Source organism: Marmota marmota, unplaced genomic scaffold (assembly GCF_001458135.2).
Source record: "Marmota marmota marmota unplaced genomic scaffold, marMar, whole genome shotgun sequence".
In the NCBI taxonomy this organism is placed as follows: domain Eukaryota; kingdom Metazoa; phylum Chordata; class Mammalia; order Rodentia; family Sciuridae; genus Marmota; species Marmota marmota.
In genome coordinates this window covers 4,842,055-4,848,481 of record NW_026000185.1, presented here as the reverse complement: position 1 = coordinate 4,848,481, position 6,427 = coordinate 4,842,055, and positions in this window count along the sequence as shown.

Genomic DNA, 6,427 nt, shown 5'->3' with positions numbered 1-6,427 from the left:
CGTGCCCCAGGGCTCTCCCAGGGGCCCCAGGGCTGGGGCATCTGCTGGCTCTGCTTCGTGCTTGGGACCACCTGCCTCCCGGCCCCTGGACTCCACCTGGAGGCTGGGAGGATGGGCCGCGTGCTGGCCTCCAGCCCCGAGGGGATCTGTGCACGGCCCTGCAGCTTCAGGAGCGGGGATCCCCTCCCGCCACCTCCCCGCCCTGCCCTAAGCTGCCAGCCGTGTTCCCGAGAGCACAGTTAATAAGTCCCGGGGCCGAGACCCTCTGTCACCGTGGGGTTGGCCACCCTCTGGAGTCTGACAAGGTCTTGGGGTGCTGGCAGCACCAATTTTCATCCATTATTTTTTCTATTATGGATGATGATTTTCCACTCTGGAGTCAGACAGAGGTCGGCCTGAGCCCAGCTCATGAAGACAGATGGCCGCCGTCTGCTGGGTGCGGTGGCCCTGATGCATGGAAGCAGCGTGTTCGGGATGTGCACTGACGGCTTGGGAGCTCTGAGATGGACCAAATTTAAAGGAGTCGGGATGATTATTTAATCAGAACAAAGACAGCCAGGGCGCAGGCACAGGGCAGGGGCTGACGGCCCCGTTTCTGACAGCTTCTGGGGCCGAGTTAGAATCCTGCTTCTGCTCCATGCAGCCGCGTGGCCTCAGCCTCTAGGGTCTCGCTGTACGGCGGGAAGCTGTCCTGTCTTCACGTCAACGTGAGGGGCACCGAGCCGCGGGAAGAGTTTGGCTCCCGAGGAGCAGTTCCCTGGGCCAGGTATGTGGTGGCCTCCGGGGAGTCGCTCTCATGTGCCCAGGGGCATCAGGCAGTGTCTGGTGACATTTCTGCTTGTCACTTTAGGAGAAGGGAGGGTGCTCCTGGCTTCTGGTCGGTGGAAGCCACTTAGCGTCCTACAGTGCACAGGATGGTTCCCCACAAAAGGGAGCTTTCTGGCCCTGATTCCCGCGAGGTGCGGAGGCCTAATTTAGCAAGCCGCGGCACCTGCTCAGTAACAGTCACCTGGTGATGAGTAAGAGGGACAAAGCAGCTGCTGCGCCCAGAATGAAGACGTTGTTTTAGGTGGTAATGTTCTGTGGTTTCTAGGCCATGCATCCACACGGCCCAGGAGCCAGAAGGTACCCAGGGGCACTGTCCAATCCCCCTGCGCCTCCTCCCGGCCCCCAGGTGCCCTTGCTGGAGAGCTACAGTCACCAGTTCCCTATTTCTTCATGTCTGAGCAGTTCCAGGCACACATATTGCGTCTGCATCATGAACGTAAGCACACGTAAGCACACGTATGCACACATGCCGTCTGCTTCCTTCACCTCCTGCTCTTGCCACGTAAGCCACCCTGGAGACCGTTCCATGTCCCGACACCAAGAGCTCCCTCATTACTTCTTTTAGAGATGCTGGAGTATGCCATGGTGCGGACGCTCTGTGCTTTATTCAGCCACTCCCCTCTGGATGGACACATAGGTTACTCTTATTCCTGTTGCTGTTAAAAACACAAATGCCACTGGTCACTCTGGTGGAGTGTCGCTTTCTAATGAGCAAACGCATGGGCAGGGCCAGATTCCACAGTGGAATTGCTAAGTAAGGAAGTTTGTGCATTTGTGCTTTTATTGGAGGGCACCAAACCACCCTGCATTGAATCTGCCCGTGGGAGAGCTTCTGAGTGTCTGGGAGTTGATGTCACTGGGAAGTGGCTTCCGCCTTGTGAAGAACAGGGCTGCTTTGCTCCTCTTCCTGGTGCTACCAGCTCCTAAATGACTTGCCTCTCAGAGTTTCACGTAGAGCGGCCTCAGCGGGTCTGCTCGGGGGGCTGTTGGCTTTATTTATTAGGCTTCTGATCTGAGCCCCAGAGAGGCTCTGAAGGACACCACAAGCCCACCGTCCAGAGCTTGCCGGGCACCTATGGTTCACGTGCGACTTTTGAGGCTCCTGAGCTGCCCCTGCACCCTGAAGTTGTGGCCATCTGGTTAGGGGTGAGGCTCACGCTACCTGGCACCCACCCTGCCTGGGTCTGAGGGCCACCTCACGAGGGGCCCGTGGACAGGAAGCTGAGTGGAATGAGTCCTGTGAGGCCAGAGACTCCTGATTCCAGGACCCCACCCCCTCCCTCCTGGACAGGCAACCCGCCAGTCCCTCTGCCTCTCTGGACTTGGCTTCCTCCCCTGTGGAAGGGGACGGCCCTGGTCTGGCAGCCCTGGAGTGGCAGAGACAACCAAGGCAAGTGCCCGGCACGGGGCCAGCACGAAGCCCAGGCTGGGGAAGAGGGAAGTGGGAGCCGGGTGTTCTAGAGCCAGAGTCTCTGGGGTCTCTGGGGGTGTGGAGAAGTAGAGGAATGCGGCCAGTCTGAGGTGAACCCAAGACCTACTGTATACTGTGTGACCTTGGGCAAGTTACTTAACCCTTCTGTTCTTCAAACTTAGTGCTATCATTGGGATTTGAAATGTCCCTGCAGGGCTCATGTGTTGAAGGCTTAATCACCAGCCTGTGGCACAGTGGGGTAGCTTTTAGAGTTGGGGCCTAGGGGACTGCGGTTGTAGCTCAGTGGCAGAGTGCTTGCCCAGCATGTATGAGGCACTGGTTTTATCAGCACCGCATAAAAATAAATAAGTAAAATAAAGGTATTGTGTCCATCTACAACTAAAATGATTTTTTAAGCATTAAGAGTTGGGGCCTCACCCAACTCTAGTTGAGTCATTGGGGCAAGCCCTTGAAGGAGATATTGGGACCCTGGACTTCTGTTTCCTGGCATCATGAGGTAGGCATCTTTCTCTGCCATGCACTTCCTACCCATGAGGAGCTGTCTTGACACAGTACCCAAAGCAGTCACTGAACTGACCATGGGCTGAAATCTCTGAGACTATGAGACAAAACACACCTTTCTTCCTTATAACTTGACCATCTCAGGTATTTTGTCACAGTCATGAAAAGCTGACATGCTCCCCATCTGTACGACGGGGTTGAGTTTTGGTCCTGCTTCATAGGGATTAGTAGACTAAGCGCTGGGTGTCAGCTGTTATTATTATCAGTGATCGTCTTTGACTTCCAGAGTCTATAGCATTTGTTGTGTGCTGTGTGCTCAATAAACGTCTGTAATACAAGTAGATGATAATGTATTATGGAAATTGGTTAAAAGTAGTAGGAGGTCAACTCAATATGTTTAAGCAAACAAACAAAAGGCATTACTGATTCATGTAATGGGAAGTCTAGGATAGGGTGGAACGGACTTTCAGTTAAATCTAGGGTTCTGAAAATATCAGTGAATTCGTCTCCCGTCTCCCTCCGTTTCTTGGCTCGGGTCCGGGTGAGTGTACTTCCTGGAAGTCTGCACAGCAGTCCCAGGGAGGACTGTGATTGACAAGATGTGTCATGTGCCCATCCTTGAATCTGTCATGAGCTTGAACCGGGCCAGGGATGTATTCTTCCATTTGGTGACCCCTGGGTCACCTGCTCATATCAGAGTGGAGTGAGTCAACCCTGCCAAGACCACGAGGTGCCACTTAACACAGGGTGGGTGGCCCCAGAGGCACGGAGCACACACAACCCCACATCCTAGTCAAGAAGACGGGTTCGAAGGCACCCTGCTCATGAATGCAGGAGTGGCCCAAGGGCTGACCAATGCTCAACGAGTCTCATTCTAGGTACGGTCGGCCCTCTGTGCCCACAGGTTCCACATCCATGGTTCAACCAGGCACAAACTGAAATATTCAAGGAAAGAAGTTTCAACTGCACCCGAGTGTTTTGGCTTTTTCTTGCCGTTATTTTGTAAACAATACAGTATAACAACTATTTGCATCACATTTACATTCACGTTAGGTTTTATGAGTATCCAGAGATGACTTAACGTAAACGAGGGCCCTGGGGCTACAGCTCCGAGGCAGAGTGCCTGCCTAGCTCATATGAGCCTTCGCGGCAGTGACCAGGGGACCCTCTGCTGAGAAAGCCAGGCCTAGGGGAGCTTGGCTACTGGTGCCAGGATTGGGACAGCCTGAGCCAGGCATTCCCTGATCTAGAGAGGACCGCAGGTCCCTGATGGGTAGATTCTCCAGGGGAACATGAATGCTTTGACTAAGTGGTTTGGCCTTTCAGATTGTACGTGCTCAGTCACGCCCCTGGAGAGATCATCCGTGCACATCTCTGCACTCTGGAGATGGAAAGAGCTGCCAGAGGTTGGGCCAGGCCTGGCGTGCACACTGGTAACCCAACCACTCGGGAGGCTGAGGCCGGATGACGGCCAGGGGAAGGCCAGTCTGGGTAGCGAGGCGAGACTCCATCTCAAAACAAAGCCCAGCAGTCGTGTGGCAGTCACCACAACCACAAGGACGCACTCAAAGTGCATCACCTGGTGTAATCAGTGGCGTTCAGCAGAGGTGGCTGGCTAGAGAGAGTTCGCTGTATTCAGCACAGTCACTGATGTGTGTTGTCCCAACACTGCCACATCGGGGTCTCTCGTGGGTGAGCTGTGGTTTGGAAGGAGTGGATCCATTATCCACTCGACAGGTATTTATCGAGCACTTTGTAAGGAGTTGGGGAGAGAAATATTGGGGAGAGTAAATATTTTCCTGCCACTGGGTCCTAGTACTCAGCTCAGGGACAGAGGTTGGCACGAGGGCCCCAGATTTCCAGAAGCACTTCCCAGCCAAGCCACCCTGACCCAGATTCTGCCTTGCATGTCCAGAGAGCCATCTCCGAGTGGCTGGTGTATAATTCATGGGGAGCTGCCACACAGGTGCAGCACCTTTTGTGAAGCTCAAGGTTGATCCAAGGGTGCCATTCAACTTCTACATATTTATGACATAGCTACTGGGTGGAGGTGGGGAGATCCCAAACTTGTTTTAGGATTTATCCCAGGAGGAGGAAATAGAACTTGGCAGCAGAAATTCATCTGATGGATGTGGGTAAGAGGAGGCGTCATGTTTAAAACTGGTTTCTCCCCCGACTCCCAAAAGCAGACCCTGAGTAAAGGGCAGCTGGTTGTTTGGGAGGTGATCCCAGGGAGCCCAATGAGGGGTGGGGAAGTGATGCACGAGGGGGAAGGAGGCCACGCAGGAGGTTTCAACGGCAGATTCCCGTTCTGGGCCTCGATGGCTCTGTCCACTGGGGACCTGGGAGGTGACGGGCAATGCATCTTGTGTTAGAATGCTTTTCATCACTGTAACAAAATACCCAAGATGGACCACAGGAGGAAAGGCTCACCCAGCTCCTAGTTCTGGAGGCTCAAGGGCATGGTGTTGGCATCAGATTGGCTGTGTGCAGACCTCGTGGCAGATGGCATCACAATGGGGGGAGCTCATGCGTAAGAAAGAGATCACGTCACCAGCAAGGGAGCCAAACAGGAACTCAGGGGCCAGACTCAGGCTTCTACAGCAGCTGGTTCCTGTGAGCACCAACTCAGGGGTCCCATCAGAAGTACCTTGAGTCCCTTCTGAGGGCATGTCCCCCAGGGCATGTGACTGGAGGACCTCTTTCTAGGTCTTCTTCAAGGATCCACATCACCTCCCAGGATAGCCACTCTGGGACAAAGCTCCAACACATGACATGTTGGGGGACACACCACCACATCCAACCTGGGTGCACCTCAAAGTCCTTCCCTCCAAGGGACAAGATGTTGAAGCATTTGTACCCCGACTCCCTCTCATCTCTGGCTGAGAACAGCTCCTGAGGCATCTGCTTGTCAGCTTCTCTGACGCACTCCATGCTCACTTTGAGATGGGCCTCAGGGGACAGTCTTGGGTGCTTGCAGCAGGAAGCATGTACTGGGATGAGTGGCGTCCACTGTGTGGGCAGGGTGTCTGTTATAGGCCTTGTGGGGGGTGAAGTCCTTCTGCAGAGGTGCAGCTGGGTGCCAGGATCCAAGGAGGGAGCACACTAGATCTCTCTCTACCTCTGCTTTTGTCTGCATAATTTCTTCTCTCAAAGGCTTTATTTTCTCCAGAGGACTGAGGCCACAGAAACTCTTGTTATATCTCACTCCACAGTTCCTACCATCAGAGAGAATGACAACCTTTTTCCAGATTCAGTTTGGGAAAACAAAATCCTAAGGAAGAACTCTGATTGGTCTGTTTGCATCAAATGCTCATTCCTGGACCAATCAACAGTGGCCATGGGGCGGGGTCATGTAAAAACATGGCAGCCGCACCAGAGCCACTGGCTGGAATAGGAAGAGGTGTGAGTCTCCCTGCAAGGGGGTGGTAGTGTGCTGAAAAGCAATGGGTGTCCGTGATGAGCAGCAAGGATAAGGAGATGGAGTCTAATGATTGAAGATTAATTAATTACTCAACCAGTTTTGAAATCTCTTATGTTTTGTTGTGAGACTCTCGACATGGGTTTAGGAGAAGACTTACCTTGAGCAGAGGATTTCCCCTGCTGCCTGCCCTCTCTGCACCTCTCTCCCTCATCTGTTCTTCCTTCCCTTTCTTCTCCAGAGCA